Source organism: Abramis brama, assembly GCF_963993115.1.
Source record: "Abramis brama genome assembly, chromosome: 25".
NCBI lineage: Eukaryota > Metazoa > Chordata > Actinopteri > Cypriniformes > Leuciscidae > Abramis > Abramis brama.
The window spans coordinates 16,993,372-17,013,845 of record NC_139987.1 but is presented as its reverse complement, the minus strand read 5'-3'; the positions used below and the strand labels follow the sequence as shown (position 1 = coordinate 17,013,845).

The window sequence follows — 20,474 nt, the reverse complement described above, 5'->3', positions numbered from 1 at the left end:
TTCATAAACTCTTTGACACTTGCATCACATAACTAACTCTGTTTGTGTGGCTTTTCTGATGTTGTAAACTTGCTTGGTAGCTCACCTGGTACAGCACTGCACTTGCGATGTGGAGCTAAAATGGTATGGTTGATTCAGCAAATGTGTTTTTATCTCACATTTGCTTTTGTTAAGGCTATTGGTTTGGTTTAGGGTAGGGTTGAGAGTTGGTGGTATGTTATTTTTTACCACAATAGAGCATTAACCCTATTAGCAGCACTGATCGGACAATTAATTTCTGAACTGCCGTCATAGGGTGTGTTCACACTTGTAGTCCGGTTCGCTTGGTTCGGACCAAAAGCACAAAAAACATTTAGTTCTGGTCCGCTTAGCGTTCAGATTGGCATTTTTATCACCGAACCTAAAGGAATATGTTCACAACCTGATTGGTCAGCTTTTATGACGCATTGCGATGGAACTTACCAAACATCCAAAACAATGCTGTGTGCTGGGATAAACACACTCGTTGTATGTGCGTAGCCTACATATGATAGTGTTGCCACAGGCACATTTTTCCAATAAACCTGAGCTGAATAAATATATAAAATTAAAATAATGATAAATGGCTATAATTACTCAATTTATCCTCCGAAATAGAAAAAAAACAAAAAACAAGTACACTTAGAAATAGAGATATCTGCGTCTTGGTACTTGGTATCGGATCTAAAAGTAAATACGTGCTATCATCCATCATAATCCAACATTATAATCCTTTTTCAAAAAATAAAAAATAAATACAAGGCCTGCCTAAGTATAATTCAAGTAATGTCCACAAGAGAAAACAAAACAGAAGGGAGATAAGAATCCCTAAGCAGGTAATTGTAACTGCTACCTCTATCTTAAATACAGACTACACTGCTCTACGTGTAAAAACACTTAGGATCTTTCAAAGGGAAAGAGTTTCTGGCTATATTCTTATTGATTATGTGTCTCTAAAACATTCAAAGGGACTAAGTCTTTGCGGAAAGATCAATACTTAACAGTTGAAGCAGTTTGACTGTACTGATCCATGCGAAGAAGATTGTTATTATACCTGATGTATTAGTACATTTTAAGTAAAATATTTTATTGAAGAATGTCCTACAGGAAGTGACCAAATCAAGTGGCACTTTACTGGCGGGATCAACAGTCCCGTTTCCTGTGTAGCAGGAAGTAGATTGGTAGGAAGAGGGAAAGCAGAGGCTCAAGCCACAGAGGGAGGTCAAGCAGGAGGTCACCTCCAACCTTTGATCCTGAAGGTCATGACCTTAGAGGTCAAGTTAAGGGAAACACAGCTTCCACATCACAGAATCTGAGAAGAGAGTGGACTGCACAGATTTGAACAGAGTGAATGCAAAACACACAGTCTGGATCTTCTGTCTGGGTCTTGAACACTCAAGTAATTACTAGAGGTCAACTGACCCGTTCAACTGGCCCTGCTAGGAAGAGGGGGAGAAAAAAAAAAAAGAGTCGCAGAAAGGATGCTGAGTGAGAGGAAAAGGAAGAGCTGGAGGAATAGAGATAAAATGAGAAATAGAGGTACCAGTATGGAAAGTAAAGGAGTTGAGACAGAGGCAGGGAGTAGGGATTGAGTCAGGAGGAGTGTGTTGAGGTAGAGGCGGGTCAGCGGGAATGTTTTCCTGCTGAGAGGGATGGGGTCGATGAGTTCGCTGTGTGTGTCTGTGCCTGTGTGTAGAGGAGGACAGGCTCTCCAGTAGTGCAGACAGACCCTTGCATACAGACACAGTGAGAGTAATAACGTATGGGGCTGTCTGGCGTCTGTCTACACTGTAACAGAACCCCCACAGCACAGCCTCGCTCCACCCGGAGACTGAGAGAGAGTGAGGGAGAGAAAGACAGACACACACACAAGAAAAATAGGGATGTATGGATATTAAAATTTAGTCTGATACTGATAGCTGGTAATTATGTTCAGGCTGATAATCAATAAAAAAGGGCCGGTATTAAAATTCTATACCATTTTGTCTATTAAAATGAATTAAAATGCATTTAAATAAAAAATAAAACACTACAAAGATTATATTACATTAAAGATTACATTAAGATTACGTTATTGAATTATTAGTGATTTAAAGGTGCTTTTAAGAACTTTAAATTGGCGCCGAAAGCCTCATGGACAGCGCGCCGACATATAGAGCCATCATGCTTCGGGCGACCCTAGTTCGAGTCCCGGCTTGCGGACCTTTCCCGATCCCTCCCCGCCTAATTTGAATAAAATTCAACAATTAAAAAAAAGATTATAAGGCGATAGAGAAATATGCATGTTTTACAAATTTAAAACAACCTGTTCTTAACCATAAAAACATATTTTCTCTAAACACATTTTTTATTTATTTCCCCCCCCTTTTTTTTTGGTTTTCCAGATTACCAAGTTTGATGTACTCAAATAATGTAAACTCTTGAACTCTATACTCCATACACAAAAGAAAGAAAGAAAGAAAGAAAGAAAGAAAGAAAGAAAGAAAGAAAGAAAGAAAGAAAGAAAGAAAGAAAGAAAGAAAGAAAGAAAGAAAGAAAGAAAGAAAGAAAGAAAGAAAGAAAAGAAAGAAAGTGTCCCAGTGTACTCATGCATAAATTCATCAAGTCATTTTAGCAGATCACATTCAGAGCACATGTGCACACACTTAGCACATCCACACCAGGCCCGGTGGCAGGATGTGAGTCACTACAGGAATGCGACGAGGAAGGTGTCACAGTTTTCTAATCAAACTAGAGATCACTTGTTCAAAAAGAACAAAATGATGCTGATGCCCGAACAGTAACAGGTTCAGCTATGATTGTTTATTTGCTCAATACCCTTACAAAAGATTCAAGCCTGCAGTTAGTCTTTGACTACTGATCTAAGATCAGGTCAGTACAGGAAATTAGTAATAGCCAGATCTGCATGATATCTGCTCCCCCAGAAATCAGAAAAAGGCTCTTTAGATTTCTACAAACATTCAATAACAGACACATTAATGCGTCAATTCAGCTGTGTCAAGGATGTGAATCATAGATGTTGTTTAAATGCACACAAAAATGACATTTGAGAGCTAAGGCGAATTATCAAAAATGTATTTCATTTAATTTTGTTCCCCACACAGAGATACTGTATAGCTTCAAATATTAGAAAAATAGCGAACAAGTCATATGGATTACTGTTGGAATAATGAAAGAATTGTAATTTAGGTTGAATTAAACCTTTTTCTATAGATTTATCAAATTTCCCCTCCACAGTCCATGTGAAAAAAATAGCAGTTTCTGTGGTGCCTACCTCTGGTCACATGTGACTTCTATATGTGGTGTGGGGCCTTCACCTCTCTCTACCCCTCTTATCACAGGTACGCAAGCTATCTGAAGGCTACACAATGACCTTTGGACTCAGATCTGGGATAGCCCCAACTAATCTGAGACCGCAAAGAAAAGTGTGCATTAAAATCCCCTTTAGTTAAGATTTGAGTCAATTGACGTATGAGATGAAAAAACATGGACCAATGCACCAATTTCTACACATATGGGTGGGAAGTGTGCTCAGGTTTGTGCAAACTGAAACTCATCTTATTTCAGGCCGTTACAGGTTTGTCAGGCAGAATGAATTCAACGATGAATAAATGAAATCAATAAATCGAAGCATCGCCATGAAATGCAGCCATCAGCAGGAAAAATTTGCATTGGCAAATGCCACTCCAATTATATTGTGTTAAAGTTATTTCTTATAAAAAAAAATATATAATTTTTTTATAATAATAATAATAATAATAATAATAATAATAATAATATAATAATAAAAAAAAAAAAAAATATATATATATATATATATATATATATATATATATATATATACACACACTAAACATGTAATATATTTTAATCTATAAATATTTATGTGTTTTAAATCAAATTAATTTAATAAAAAATTGCAACACATTAATTAAATATAATTAAGATGAAAAATAATTATAATTAAACCAATAAGTATTATTTATTTATTTATAAAAATATAAATTGAGTTTAAATGTTAATCAAACCATCATCGGGGGGAAAAATGCATCTGTCAAATTACATTGTTATAGCTATTTATAGTCATTTTTAATTAAACTATAAAATGACATATGCAACAAAATATTAATAATTATTATTAATATTTAATAAATTAATTATAATTTATTTATTTATTAAATGATAAAAAAAACTAAATCCAGGACATCAAATCTGAATTCAATCCAGTTTTTTTTCTAGCCATCATGACATAAAAATAAATAAATAAATAAATATTAAACGGTTTTCTGGCACATTCAGTAAATGTCATTTCAAAGAGAGGGAATTTTTTGCAGGTCAGTATATGACAAATTGGTAAACAGAAGCAAATTTGCTTGTAGTAGCAGGTGCAGTAGCAAATAAGTGTGTGTCATACTGTGTGTGTGTGTGCGCGCGCGCATGTGTGAAAAACACATTTGTATTCTATACCTCAGAGCTATTTCTGAAGCTATAGGTGTCAATAAGCCGTGCTTAAGTGGTCACTGTGTTTAAGTGTGTGTGTGCACGTGTGTGCGTCAGATCTCCTGAGGGATTTATAAACAAGTCCGAGATACCCCATCTGCATCCTGTCTGACACCCCAGACAGCACACACACCGACTGCCACTCAATAACAAGCAGCCATTATTAATCAGCCATCAACTTCACAACATAACCAAACCAACTCGCTCTCACATGTGTTCAAAGAGAACAAAGATTTCAAACTGATCACTTCATTAGAAACCAATTAAGTAATTAATTAAGTAAAACTAATTCATTTCTGCCTTGGAGAAAAAAAATGAAACGGGTAATTGTAAAATAAAGTTTATAATAAGAAAATCAAATTGAGGAATATAAAGTCAACCTGCTCACAATTACGAGATGTAAAGTCGCAACTGTGAGATGCAAAGTCACATTGTAAGATATTAAGTCATAATTATGAAAGTCGCAACTGAGATTTTCACAATTTATGAGATAAATGCGCCAGCACAAACCCTCTTTCGGTGTTAAAAAACTACTGTCAGGATTTACTAAAGACACGCAGTGAAAAATTAGCACTGAAAAGGCATGGGCACAGTTATTTTTGAAGATGACCTTCTGCATTTGTTGGAGTTTCCCTTTAAGACACAAAATTTAAGGGAGGAGATTTAAATGAATCACGCAAGGTGATTTACTAAGGTTTGTGCTAGTCAATTTAGAGGCATTTGCTCCATTATTTACCGCCCAAAATACGCATCTTTTAAAACAGATGCTTATTTGCGCTGCTTTTGGTAGATTGCGTTGGTCATTATGGAAATGATCCGGCTGCATCTGTGTTCTTTAATTTGCAGTACTAAAGAACACAGTCAGTAGATCACACGCAGGGGTGCATTTCCCAAAAGCATCGTTGGCCAACTATGATCGCAATTTCCATTGAACTCTATTGGTAACGACGGAACTTGCGACCATAGTTGGCTTTGGGAAACGCACCCCAGAACTTTCGGAATTGCGCTCTCATGCTAATTAGCCACGTTTAGTAAATCAGGCCCAAAGTCACAACTGTGAGATTTTAAATCACATTGCGAGACATTAGCTGTGTCCCAATTCAGAGGCTACACCCTCGAAGGCCGTGAAGTTCGGACTAGCCTACGGAGGATTGCTACCGTTGATGAGCGGCAGTAACGTTTGTACTGGACTTTTCTGAAAGTTATATTCAACTATCTGAAAACAAAAACAGGGTTCACATCATGCCTAAATATGTTCACCTTGGTGCCTTTCTGTACATAATAAAGAGCATAAACCATTTAAAATTGCATCTTATTAATATGTAATTCAACATTTTAACCACTTTTTATATACATACACTGTACATGCAGCCTCTGAATTGCAGCTATTAAGTCACTGTGAGCTATAAAGTTGCAACTGTGAGATATTAAATAACACTGTGAGACTTAAAGTCATAATTAAGAAATATAATGCCCCAATTGTAAGAGATAAAGTTGCCAGTGTGAGAATTTCTTGATTTTGAGATATAGATATGGACAGTTTTTCATCAGTATTTGGGTCTGAAGAGACACAATACTCGCTCACAATACGTTATGCACTTGCTTTGTTATGTTAATAACGGGAAAGCTCTAACCCGGGCAATGCACTTGAAGTGTAGACGTGATGTAAAATGCTCTACTGAGAACACATTCAAACAGTGGCGCCAGTGGATTGGACAACTCCTGCACAGCTGTTTGACTGCAGCCAGTCAGGCATGACATCTTGACAACGAACGCCAGTCCAAGTAAACAAGCAGCGCTTCCAAAGACCAGGTGCGATCTGACAGACGAGTGCCTGGTGTTCACAAACACACATAATACTACACCTCCCTCCTTGCCATATGCACACAAAGCAGTAAACGAACAGTTTGAAAGGAATGTCATTTTCCGTTTTCAATTGAGAAAGGAAATTATTTGAGGGAAGAGATGAGGTGGGATCAGCACAAGATGAAGCCCGGACTCAAACCTGCAGGTTCCATGTGTGCACCAAGGCTCATTATGTCTGGTATCTAGGCATTAGTCAAAAACAAATCTAAATAAAATAGTCATCCAACAACTAATTCGGCCAACTAGTTTATCTAGATTTTTTACCCCTGAAATGACTAAAGTGCTTTTCCCAAGTTCTGATCTGGACAAGAGTGTCAGTGGGCGAGATTTCAGTGGGAGGAAATAAACACAAGTGGAATGCACAAGTTCAACAGAGAATGGCGAGAGGTCCTCAGAGATAAGCCGTGACAAGAGACTTCAATGGGCTAACCACTTCCTCCTGCGCACATCCGCTTTATCTCTCTCTCTCCTTCATTGTAAATATTTAGCACTGATGTGAAAAAGAAGAGAATAAATACATTTGCGTGTCAGTGAACCTGTTATGAATGAAAAACTCAAGGTTGGTTCTTTTACTCTCCTATTTACGCAAATACACACAGACATAAGTTTACTGTACATGCATGCAGCATTGCTCTCAGAGTTTGTAGAATAGGAATAAAATTATCTCGGTGAACTTTTCATTTACTTTTTCATAAATCTGTTCGGTATTAAACTATGACGTGCAACATGCCTTGTACGGTTTATGCTACAGACATAACTGATGCCTCAAATCGTGCAGCTTTTTCAGGGGAGGTGACTTACATTGAAGGAGGGACCTTGGAGGTGATCTCTTTGATTTGGACCTAGCAACCACCCAGAACACCCTAGAAACCATACAGTACTACTAAAAACCAATTGAAGCAACCACATGCTTTAGGCAACAACCCACCATACCTTAGGTGGTGTTTTGCACGGGTGAATACCACTCAAATTTTCTTCAAAAACAAGCAAAAAATCTAGTTACAGTTTTAGTTAAGTTTAAATTATACACAAAAAAATACAATTTCATTATAAATAAAATATTTAAATACTATAAAAGTATAAATATAAAACTATATAGTATATTTAATATGTAACTATTTATATATTTAAAATGATTTATATCTAATGAAAAACTACAACAGATGGATTATAATTAAGAATATAAAATACTAATTATAATCAATTAATTAAGTAAACTGAATCCAAAATCAGACCGCAAACAGATTTCAGACCTTTCAGAGAGTGATGTTTAGGTATTTTCTCAATACTACAGAAAAACAGTAGCACTGTAAGAGTATATTCTCACTGGAGTAACAAAAGCACCTGCACTTCTAAAGAAATCTTCAGCTACATTAAACACGCAGGGCTGCACTTTACCTTCATTTCATGTGGTTGCAGAGAGAAGGGACAGGAAAAGATGAGATGATGAACTCAATGAGATACATGTGAACACACACATACACGTGGTTACTTTGCGTGCTGAGAACTGTAATCTGCCTGATACTATAAAGAATAGCACAATACTGCTCATGCTTAACGTTAGGGATAAACACATAAACTGCAAAGAGCCCTAATCTTGCTTGTTCAAAGTCTGTTTTCTTTGCTTTCTTTCTTTTTTGGTTAGTAGTCAAAAAACATATGCAAAGGTGAGTGTAAATGTTTGTATGCATAGTGGCAACTGAGTTATTTTGAGTTAGTGAAACAGAGATGGAGAGGGAGAAGGGGACAAAGAGAAAAACTTGAAGTCCCACATGTGCAGTTAGAGAGAGGGCCCGTCACCCTCCTTGGCCCATCCGTTCAGGAAAAGCTGCGTGAAGCTGATAGGAGCCCCTGTCTGCCCTCTCCCTCTGCCAGACCACAGGGCTCCGCACGGGCACAGACCAGACCCAAACAGGGGCCGCCAACGGGACCTTTGGGGATTAAAATGCCTTTATAAATGATACAAAGACCTGCTCTACGATGGACCAATGAGACTCAGCGCCAAACAGGAAGTTACCTTTGATAAGAGGAACCGCTTCTTTGTGTTATCTGACGTGTGAAGAGAGTCCCTGATTGCAGTGTTTATCAATCAGTCACTGTAATGAGTAAATTATGTTTTTGCAGCTCTAAGCAACAATTCTAAGTCGTCTGATTGTGAAAAATGACTGATTAACTGTAGTTTCAAATAAAACTAAGACGTTTAGCACTTTGAACCCTTTAATCTTGCCCAAAGAAACTTTTTATTACTAAGAGGTTGTTCTTTTACATGCTTGTTGGAGTTATCTTTTATGACAGTATCAGCTTTGTCTCGGATATTTCTCCTAAAATATTTGTGTTTAATGAATGTCTTTGAAAGAAGTCTCTGAAGCTCACCAAGGCTGTATTTATTTGATAAAAAATAAGGTAAAAACAGTAATATTGTGAAATATTATTGCAATTTAAAATAACTGTTGATTTATTTGAATATATTTTAAAATGATATTTATTTACGTGATGGGAAAGCTGCATTTTCAACATAATTACTCCAGTCTTCAGTGCCACATGATCTTTTATTAATGATGATTTGCTGCTTAAAAAACATTTTGCATTATCAATGTTGAAAACAGTTGTTCTGCTTAATATTTTGGTTGCAACTATGATACTTTTTTTTTTTAGGATCATTTGATGAACAAAAAGTTAAAAAGTATAGCCTAGTTCTGGCATGAAACTCTAGATGGTGCAGGCTGATACTGTAGGACTTTAACTTATTTGGTAGCAATCATGTCATTATCTACATATCACAGCTGATTGGTTGCTGTTGCATCAGCGACCAATGAGCTTGCTGCTCAAACAATCAAATACTTGGCAGTGTTTGCTGTTATCAGTCTGTAGCATGCTTTCAGAACCCTCCCCCTTCCCCAGCTCCACCTGTATAGATCTGCTACGGGTAATTCATGTATGTTACATGTGCAGCAGCAGCATCATGTCTTGCATGCTCACAGCAGTGTCTAATATGAATGTATTTGCAGTATCAAGTCTCTTGCTCTACAGCAGTGTAGCAGGATCTATTCAGCCAAAACCAAATACATTAACATTGCCATATCCATTCCAATGCCAATCTCTATTACCATACCAATCTCCCGAGAGTTGCAATGACAGAACAGTTTTTATTTTAGATGGAAATCTTTTGTAACATTATAAATGCCTTTACTGTCAATTTAATGCATCTTTGCTGAAAGTATAAATTTCTTTTTAAAAAAAAAACGACAGCAAACCTTTGAATGGTAGTGTATAGTAACTAATTTGGACAGTCTGTTTTGGATGCTGGTTATCCAACCAGGCTTCTTATCTAGCGCAACTAGCAATACTTCATAGGTCAACCACCAGATTTACTAGCTAATCTTGGCATACTTGATTAGCAATGTTTGAATCTCTGCCTTTTGATTGCAAATGTTGGTAAATCTGAGAAAAAACACGTGAGATTTTTGTAAAGTTTGAAGAGTCAAAAGTCTCTCTTCGCTCTCCAGGAGAATCAACTGAGGAGAGGAGAAACAAGTGAAATATCTCATGTGTGATTTTACCTGCCTGTGAGGTGTTTTGTGTGGTTACACACATGCATTTCCCACCAACATGTTTGCACACATGTATACAGGGACAAAGAGGGTAGGAGGTCACAGTCATCTCGACACCCGCTGAGGTTTATCATGCTTTTCTAACTGCTTTCCACACCCCACCCAACTAATCCAGTCCCACCTTTACGAACTAAATCTCACACACAAGCGCAAACACCTGGGTTGAACTCAGATCTGTCGTTCTATCATTTCATGTGGTCGCTTCAGGGAGGGGCAGGAAAGGCAGAGAAAACTAAAAAGCATGTAAGAGAAAAGATCGAAATGAAACACACACTCTCTCTCACACACACACACAAACACGCCCGTTTAGGTGATTCAGCTCTTCTCGAGTGAAATGATTGGCTGATTGGTTTACAAATGCCAACTTTTCATTTTCTATTATAGATCACACTGTGACATTACAAATGAATTATATGTGCCTTTGAAAGAATGTGTGTGTGTTTTGGGGGCCGTGAAACCAGAGCAACCTGCTGCGGCTTCTTTTTTCATTCTGCTCTATTAACAGGCTGACCCGACATGAACTCTGTCACTCTCTAAATGAGCTTGACTGTTCATTTCGCCCTTTCAAGTCTTTTCAGTTTCAGTCTACAAAGAGGTTTGGAATATTGTCCTTAAAGGTCCCGTTCTTCGTGATCCCATGTTTCAAACTTTAGTTAGTGTGTAATGTTGTTGTTAGAGTATAAATAATATCTGTAAAATTATAAAGCTCAAAGTTCAATGCCAAGCGAGATATTTTATTTAACAGAAGTCGCCTACATCGAACGGCCCGTTTGGACTACATCCCTCTACTTCCTACTTTAATGACGTCACTAGAACAGTTTTTTGACTAACCTCCGCCCACAGGAATGCTCCCTCAACTCTACCGAAATTCGTTTATGTACTTGCGCACTTCTTATAACTTACTGTGCTTACTCAGCTCTTACGGTGATTTTCTGAAGTGAAACTGACGCTTCATCTTTTGTGTGATGTACAATAAACTTTATTAAACTCATCAGTATATGTTTGATGATCATTCAGACAGCAGACAGGCTATTAATAAATAATGGATACATACAAGCAGATGACAAATACGTTATAATAACCGTAATTAAACTACTAAACTATACCTGTTTAATCTCTATACAGCACTCTGACTCTGTAGGCATTATTGTCCGACTCGAAATGAACACCGTTACTGAGTTTCTGATATTATCATCATTCCGTGAGATGAGATTGTCCTGAGAGACTGAGCGCGAGCTCATGAAGCTCCGCCCCCTGAGTCGTCCAGCAGCAGCTCATTTGCATTTAAAGGGCACACACTAAAACAGCGCGTTTTTCTGAGCCCCAAAAAATGACAGTTTAAACATGCTGTAAAAAAATGATCTGTTGGGTATTTTGAGCTGAAACTTCACATACACACTCTGGGGACATCAGAGACTTATTTTACATCTTGTGAAAAGGGGCATAATACGGGACCTTTAAAACATGCACAGAAACAAAGATGGTTTGTACTAGTCAAGGTACAAAAGGTCTGAGATCTACAGTACTTGTTCATCCAAAAATGAAAATTCTGTCATCATTTACTAACCCTCATGTTGTTCCAAACCTGTGTGACTTTCTTAGTTTTTTAGAAATTTTGGAGAATGTTCATGCAGCTCTTTTCTGCACACCAAAATAGAGATGCATCAGTCGACCGGCCATAAATCGATATTGACCAGGTTTTGCTTGTTTTATTTTGGCCGATCTCTATTCTGGACTTGCGCACAAACTGCACTGCAATCATTTTCCAAAATGCCATTTGTGTGGAAATATTACAAAGTCTGTAAACAGGACGTTAACATAGGTCAGAGACAGAACACACTGAAGACAGACGCAAAGAGGAGAGCAGACGCGCTAGCAGATACTGAACAAGCTCACTGTTTACGATACTCGAAGACATATATACATATTGAATTTCAATGTCAATATATAATGTCTAATAAAGTAGTGTTCATAAGCGCAGTGCTGCTTTGTGTACAGCGGTAAACAAGGAAACGAAATCGCTGTTGTTCCATAAGCGCCACCTACTGCTAGATAGTACATTTGCATTTTCATTCAGTCCTTCTGCTGTTTTCGCTTTCTGCTAGTGTCTAATGTAGCATACTTTTACAAATCTAAAGTCACACCATTCTGTTTTTTCTTTAAATCTTGAAATTATACAATCTATAGAATATATGCTTGAATGCACAGTTAAGATAAGTGAGCAACTGTGCTACTTTAATGGATATTTGATGACATTTTTTGTAGCTCAACAGTCCTAATATCCATTTACTTTCATTGTATGGTAAGAGAGCATTCTGGAAAACAACTCCTGTTTTGTGCTCCACTGAAGAAAGAAAGTCATGCAGATTCAAAATAACAAGGGTAAGAATATGAATTTTCATTTTTGGGTAAACAATCCATTTAAATGTCTTATTCGCTAACTTTAAAATAGCTTCCAGGTTTGCATGCATACATTGGGGCCCATCGAGGAGTAATTACAGTAAACCATACTTAACGTAATACAATGAGCCAGCATGCTTCACATACCAGTGTCACACACACAGAGACCCCCTGCACTGTACCACACCAAGTCAGAACACACACACACATACTCGGGACCGCTGAATGGCTGGTCTCAGGTTTTCCTTGTGTTATATAAACCTGTACACACACACACACACACACACACACACACACACACACACACACACACACACGTAATGGTTTTTATACTGTACAAACTATATTTTATCCCCTTACACTAACCCTATACCCCTAAACCTACCCATCACAGAAAACTTTCAGCATATTTACATTTAAAAATAAACTTTAATTACTTTATTTTTAGACCAGATTTACAAATGAGGAAATCCCTAAAGGTCTTTCAAAGAATCTTACCAACTCCAAACTTTTGAAATGTATAATGTGTGTGTGTGTGTGTGTGTAGGCAACAGTTCAATAAAAAAATCTTTAAGCCAAGGATACTTACAGGAAGTGACATCACATCTTTGTAGAGGAAGAGGAATGGACATACACAGCCAGGCCAAGGTCATGTGAGCATGCCTTATCTACACTCTTTTCATCTCTGGCTTTTTTCCCGCAAACAGAAAAAGAGTGCTCAAACACACTCTCTCACACACATTCATCTCTTTATCACGGCTTTCCCACATCAACAAATGTCCACTTACTTCCTCTAACCCTCACGGTGAATGAAAAATGCTTTTGAGAAATTCGGATGTAGGCTTTTTCTGCTTTTTCAATGGTATGTCAATCTAGAGAAAAGAGAGACGTACGTTAAGCCTTGCCAGTGCCAGTTGGTATAGTGCACGTGTGGTAACGCTTCATGTCACAAGCCACTGAGAAAAACACATACTTCCAGTAAGGCGCCAAGCATTATGGGTCTTTCTGCCCACCGGTATCCACTCCCCTGAGAGAGAAACAAAGAGAGAAACAGAGCACAGGGACCCCCTTCTGAGGGAACACCCTCTGAAGACAAGCACCTGGCCTATGTGTGCATGTATATGGGAGCAAAAGTGCCTTTGTGGGTGTGTGCGCGTTTGTGTTTATGTTATGAGTGCGCGTTTGCACGTGTACATGTGTGTGTTACAGGATGCGGAACCCCCCCCATCAAATGGCCCCCAGAGGCCTGCAGGGGCGTGTGTGTTATTGTGAGACGGTGTAAAGAATAACACTCCTCCTGTCCCTCTGTCTCTCGTTCTCCTCCCCAATACCAAACACATTTTATGTAAAGAAAACTTGAAATATAAAGTGACCAGTTTTTAAAGAACTTCTACGAATGATCAGGACTTTTACAGATATGATTACCAATCTTTGTTTATCCATTCCCCATTTTTCGCGATATCCCAGATTTCACATAAATTCGATAACCGAATTTTTCAATTATTGTTTCCCAGGCACTTAAAACAACTTCCCTTTTCTGCTGATGTGACCAAGGCCGAGTGGGTGGGGAAAAGTAATTATAACCAATCAAATCCCATGGATAAATCAAGTCTGGTCCTACATTACCTCAAGAAGAATATCGTTTCTCAGAAAAATCTCCACAGAACATCACATGCACATCATTCACAAAAAAATCTACTCATCCTCAATCTCTTCTCTTCATTTAGTAAATATTGTAGTTAATCTGATAACGCGTTCAGCAACCAATAAGTGTGTATGACTCTCAGCTCAATCAGTGCAAAAAAAGCAAAGAAGAAAGCACACAAAAATCTGTGCAGGCCTACGCATTGACCATTAAAAACATGACTTTCAACCTAATTTTTGAGTTTTAGAAAATTTTATTCAGTGGGAATTAGCATTATCATTAATTTCCATGTGTTTTTAGAGGATGGTAAAACTGCTTCATACTGTACAGCAGAGTCAAGTCTGTATTCTGGAATAAACCAGACAGGCTGACGACGAGTTCTGATGTCAAACTCTGGTGCCCCCCGTCTCCCTGGCCAGGGTGAGTGTGTCTGAGTGTGTGTGTGTCTTTTTCAGGGGAGGGAATGTCGCTATTTTCCAGCCACTCAGCAGGAAACGCATCATCACTCATTGTGGTAGACGTGTGCACTGTTTTTACAGGAAAGTGCAAAAATAACCTCAAGCCAAAGGTTCCAACAGAGCCACTGGCCTCAACATGACAAAGCTTCAGTAGTGGCAAAAGTTTTTCATTAAAGGAAAGGATTTCACTGCTCTCACAGAGGGAAGAGAAAAGGGTCATGTTTGATTTAGCCATGGTTTTAATGAGATCCCTTTGGGGCAGATATGATATGATAGTAGGCGGGATCCAAAACACATACATACATATATATATATATTATTATTTACATACATATACATAAATATTATATATTTTATAATAATAATTAGGTTTAGTGCATAATAATATAATATTATTTTAAAAATATTATATAAATAATTTCAAATAATAAATGCATAATGTATATTAACATACCTGTATGTCTCCACAAGGAAAAGAAATACAAACTTTAGGTACAAACTTCTGATGATTAAAAAAAAAAATGCCACAAGATGCTCAAGTCACAACACATATTTCTACTAATAATTCTCTATTTATGAAAATGGAAACAAAAGGAAAAGGAGAAGAGCGTGTGCAGGCATTCTCTGAACATGAATTACATACACAGGAAGGACATGGACTCAGAAGTCTAATCAATGCTGAGAATGATTAGTGGTAGAAAACAGGGGAAGTCATTCATCAGTGTTTTCTCAGATAGAGCGGCTTTTCAAGATTCTGCATCTCTGTAACAGAGAGACACGGATACAGCAGCACTGGACAACTCTTGGAGAAATTCTTAGGTCAGTGACCCTTATTAAGAGGAGCGGGATGTCAGAGGGACAGGAAAGTTTCGAGTCATAGAAAATAATGCTTTTAAAATATTTTTAGGTTAGAAAATTGAAAAATGATCATCATTTACTCAACCTTAAAGGGATCGTTCGGAGTAATTTCAACCTAGGGTCCTTTGCACCATGACCTCGAGCCAAACACCCAACCCCCCCCCCCCCCCCAGAAGCTTTTTTTCCCCTTGGTCGAACATTATAAAAGTTAGAGCTTATTTAGAGATATCAGCCGAATGGCTTAGTGCAGGCGCTAATGGATCCAAGGTTGTATCTGATAAATTACCCCACTAATAATGCCCGGGATGGCACCAAACTTCTACAGTAGTACAAATAGGTTCTATACTCATAAAACGAGGCATTGGAAAGTTTGTGAGTACATCAGGAGTTAATTTGCCTTGCCTGATGGCTCATGCTACCACCACTAACCACTAACTAATATCTCTAAATAAGCTCTAACTTTAATAATGTTCGACCAAGGGAAAAAGGGGGGGGGGGGGGGGGATCAATGTTGAATCAACGATCTCACATTCTTTCTGATGTTGTCTTAGTGCTTTTAAAAGTGAAAAACATAGGGACAGAGGGGGAAAAGTTCCAAAAATGACTGGTAAGCATGACATCATGGATGTTTGGTATCAGAAACATGGCACAATGTTGATGTTACAAATACAAAAAAGAAAATGAAGAGGTTCAAGCCAACTTCACTGATGTCCCTCTGTACACACATGGAACGCAGAGGAAATGCTTTAAGGAACACGCGAAGATGGAAATGAGCGCAGTGCTCAGGAATGGAGGATGTTTGACGCTTTTCCCTAGTAACCCACTTCCCCTTCTATTCCTCCTCCTTCTCTCCTCTCTCTCTCTCCACAATGCTGGAGAGTTGTTGTCACCTCCTGTGATTGTGCAGTAAGGCTGGAGTACAGTGGGGCCTACAAAATACCCTCAGCTGCCCTTTAGTGACCCTACATGCCTCTGAACTCTCTTGGATTTAGGGAGAGTCCTATGTGTGAGAATTTTTAGAAAGAAATGTGAACAAAGAGAATATATATATGCTCTGGAGGGTGTAGCTGTGCTTTAAAGGGATGGTTCGGAGTAATTTCAACCTAGGGTCTTTTGCACCATGACCTCGAGCCAAACACCCCCCCAGAAGCTTTTTTGCCCTTGGTCGAACATTATTAAAGTTAGAGCTTATTTAGAGATATCAGCCGAATGGCTTAGTGCAGGCGCTAATGGATCCAAGGATGCATCTCGTAAATTTCCCCACTAATAATGCCCGGAATGGCACCAAACTTCTACAGTAGTACAAATAGGTTCTATACTCATAAAACGAGGCATTGGAAAGTTTGTAAGTACATGAGGAGTTTATTTAAATAACACTTGCCTGATGGCTCATGCTACCGCTAACCCGGACGTTGAGGTCACTTCCGTGATTTGGGAAAAGCCCGTAAAAGTCCTGGCAGAAAGCGATGCATAAGGATGTAGTGTGACGACGCCCAGTTACAGGAACGCACTAATATTTTGTTGGTAGTACCAGTTTGCAACAGTTATTAGTTAACACTAAGTTGTCAACACTTCGGAAAAAAAATAATAATTTGGATATACCAAAAAACTTTTTCAGCAACACCGGGTGATCACGCGACTTTTACAGGCTTTTCCCAAATCACTGAAGTGACCTCGACGTCCGGGTTAGCGGTAGCATGAGCCATCAGGCAAGTGTTATTTAAATAAACTCCTCATGTACTTACAAACTTTCCAATGCCTCATTTACAGAGTAAAGTACAGAACCTATTTGTACTATTGTAGAAGTTTGATATCATTCTGGGCATTATTAGTGGGGTAATTTACCAGCTGCAACCTTGGATCCATTAGCCAGTCCCTCCAGAAAAACGCGATTATGCGATCGCATGATTCAATGCATAATCAGCCAAAGTCCGCATATTTATGCGGGGGGCATGATTTCACAATCCCTGCATTTTCGTTGCAAAAAGTCACATATATCTTAGCGGAAAGTTGAAAAATGTTGCGTTTACTTCACACATGCGCAGACATTTCCCCTGTTGCCATGGGAACGTTATGAAGTGACGTAATTACGCGACATCATTGAAAAGCTGCAAACCCCGCGATGCCGATGAAACCAATAATATCTGTCTGCAGAACCGCAGAGCCACAGTTTTACCCCAGCAGTTTCACCCCAGCAGTTTTACCCCGCGCATGCGCAGTTTCAGGTTGTAATTCAAGCCCTATAAATAGTAATTTATATGCAAAATTGTCGCTATGCCCGTGTTGTATTCTCCGAGGCAAGAATAATGCTGCTGCTTCTTCAAAAAACAACGATAAAACAGTCCGTTTCCATTACATTAACCCATACAATTTGTATTATGCACTTCCTGAACATGTACTTGCTAATCAAACACTTTATATGAACAAACTACTAAATCTATAAAACACAATCGGTCTTTCGACCTGTGTCAATTGATGTTAATATGCGCGAGGGAGAGAGAGCAATACAGCATATTGTTTGAAGGCGGTGAGAGTGCGCGCACGCAGCCGGGGCCCTGTGTCCACTGATCTAAATAATTAGTTGTTACGACGACTTATTTGTTCCCTCGTTTTAATAAATCGTGGACACGAACTAATTCCCTCCCTCATTTTAATTTAACGAATTACATGGCCACAATATAGTAAAACGAGGGAACAAATTAGTATAACCTGCTGAGGTATTATTAATTCATGGCCACAAAACAATATTGACCTGAATATTCACAATATTCTCAGTTTTCTGAAGAATTTTCTCAAGTTCCCGCAATTTTTGCAAGTTCCCGCAATTTCATTGCATAAAATTGCATAAATATCCCACATATTCCATCGCATTTTTTAAGGAAACGTGCCGCATAATCAAGGATTTTTGCCCGCAACAATCACAAAAAAACTCCGCGTTTTTCTGGAGGGACTGATTAGCGCCTGCACTAAGCCATTCGGCTGATGTCTCTAAATAAGCTCTAACTTTAATAATGTTCGACCAAGGGAAAAAAGCTTCTGGGGGGGTGTTTGGCTCGAGGTCATGGTGCAAAGGACCCTAGGTTGAAATTACTCCGAACCATCCCTTTAACAACAATTCAGACCTCCCATGGTACCTCCAACACTATAGACAATAAGTTGCGTTCTTCGATATGACTGACAGGAGCTGACAACAAGATGTGGAGATATACCACCGTCTGGATGTTGTTGACCTTTTGAAGACACACACTTTGAATGACTACACAGCTGTACTGAACAATCTTCACACAGTGTTTTTATATATTTGTCTATAATACATACAAAAATTAAATAAAAAATAACATTACACACACACACACACACACATATATGCACAGTATGTGTGTGTACATATATATTAAGAATATAACAGTTTTCTATTTTAATATATTTGTAAAATGTAATTTATTCCTGTGATGGCAATGCTGAATTTTCAGCATCATTACTACAGTCTTCAATGTCACACAATCCTTCAGAAATCATTCTAATATGCTGATTTACTGCTCAATTATTTTCAATTATTGGTCCTCAATTATTAATAATGGTTCTTATTTTTATCAATGTTGAAAACAGTTTTTGCTGCTTAATATTTTTATGGAAACTGTGATGCACTACCATTCAAAAGTTTGGGGCAAGTAAGATTTAAATAAATATATATATATATAGGCTATATATATATATATATAATACTTTTATTTAGCAATTAAACTGATCAAACGTGACAGTAAAGACATTTATAATGTTACAAAATATATCTATTTATGTGACTCTGAAGACTGGATGATGCTGAAAATTCAGCTTTGTCATAACAGGAATAAATTACATTTTTAAATATATTAAAGTAGAAAACAGGTCTGTTAAATTGTAATGATATTTCACAATATTACTGATTTTACTGCATGTTTGATCAAATAAATGCAACCTTGGTCAGCTTAAGAGACTTCTTTCAAAAACACAAAAATATAAATTATTATTTTAAACTTTTGTTAAATAAATAAAACGAGAATAAAATAGAAAAGTGCAATATGTCAAGACAAAATGGAAATTATCTCTGAACTCATTCTCCGAATGAATGAATTGCTTTCCAAAAAAAATAAAAAAATAAAAAAAATTCTCCCTAGGCTCTATCTATATCTATATATATATATATGTAATATTTTTAACTCATTAAATGGACCAAAAAAGAGGTTGAGAGACATGTTTGGTCTTTTGTGGTCAGAAAAAGCACAGTGAGAGGTCTTGGGTGTGATTTCTTGTGGTATGGCTCTGACATTACACAAATGCCTTATTGTCTTGCTTTCTAGAATAATTATCGAAAGTTGGCATGACTTCAGCTCAGATAAGTCCAGGGAATGCTTCCAGCTAAAATGCATATGTCTTTCCGTAGCAAGCGCAAACAAGTTTTTTTTTTTGGAATGTCTCTGGCAAGCTAAAGGGTAAATTCCTGTCTATCTCATACCTATTTCTGTGTCTTCATCACAAAGGACGCTCTAGGCTTCCATGCTTCTTTGTGCATTCTGCAGGAATGCTACACCTCAGTGCAATTCAATGAAAATCATTTCAATTCAAATTCAGATTTCCACTACAAATGTGATCTCACCTACAGAAACCCATTCAAATAAATCAGCTTCATTTCACCTAAAAGTCACTTTAATTTAATCCAAATCATTACCAATAAATGTGTCCAATACTACTCCAATTCAACAATTCTGTCAATGAATTAAATCCCCCATTATTCATAATTATTTTTGGTGCCAACAATAAAAGTACAGAATTAAATAACTTTTCACGTGAATTGTTCAAGGTGACTGCATAGCACACTCGTTCTGCATCACACCTTTGGCGCAGACATCCGGTTGTCGTCATTTGACATTTCAGTTTGGGGACTTTTTTCCTGATATCTGATGAGTTCAGAGGGTTTTCACATGTAACTTTTCTGTCACGCTACTGTCCCATGCATGCACATCGATGTAGCTCTAGATTAAAAGCCACGTACCCACAGAGCCAAAGTCTGCACCAAGCCACAGCGATGAAGTCTTTCATGCGTCTGTGGTACAAGCAGCGCTGCATGTGCTTTCATTT

General features: G+C 37.8%; 1 protein-coding gene across 1 annotated transcript in view; it reads right to left on the bottom strand.

The window, feature by feature from the left end:
- foxo1b (forkhead box O1 b) overlaps positions 1 to 20,474 on the bottom strand; it is a 30,679-nt gene that overhangs the window by 5,677 nt on the left and 4,528 nt on the right. The gene's annotated exons all lie outside the window — the stretch shown is intronic.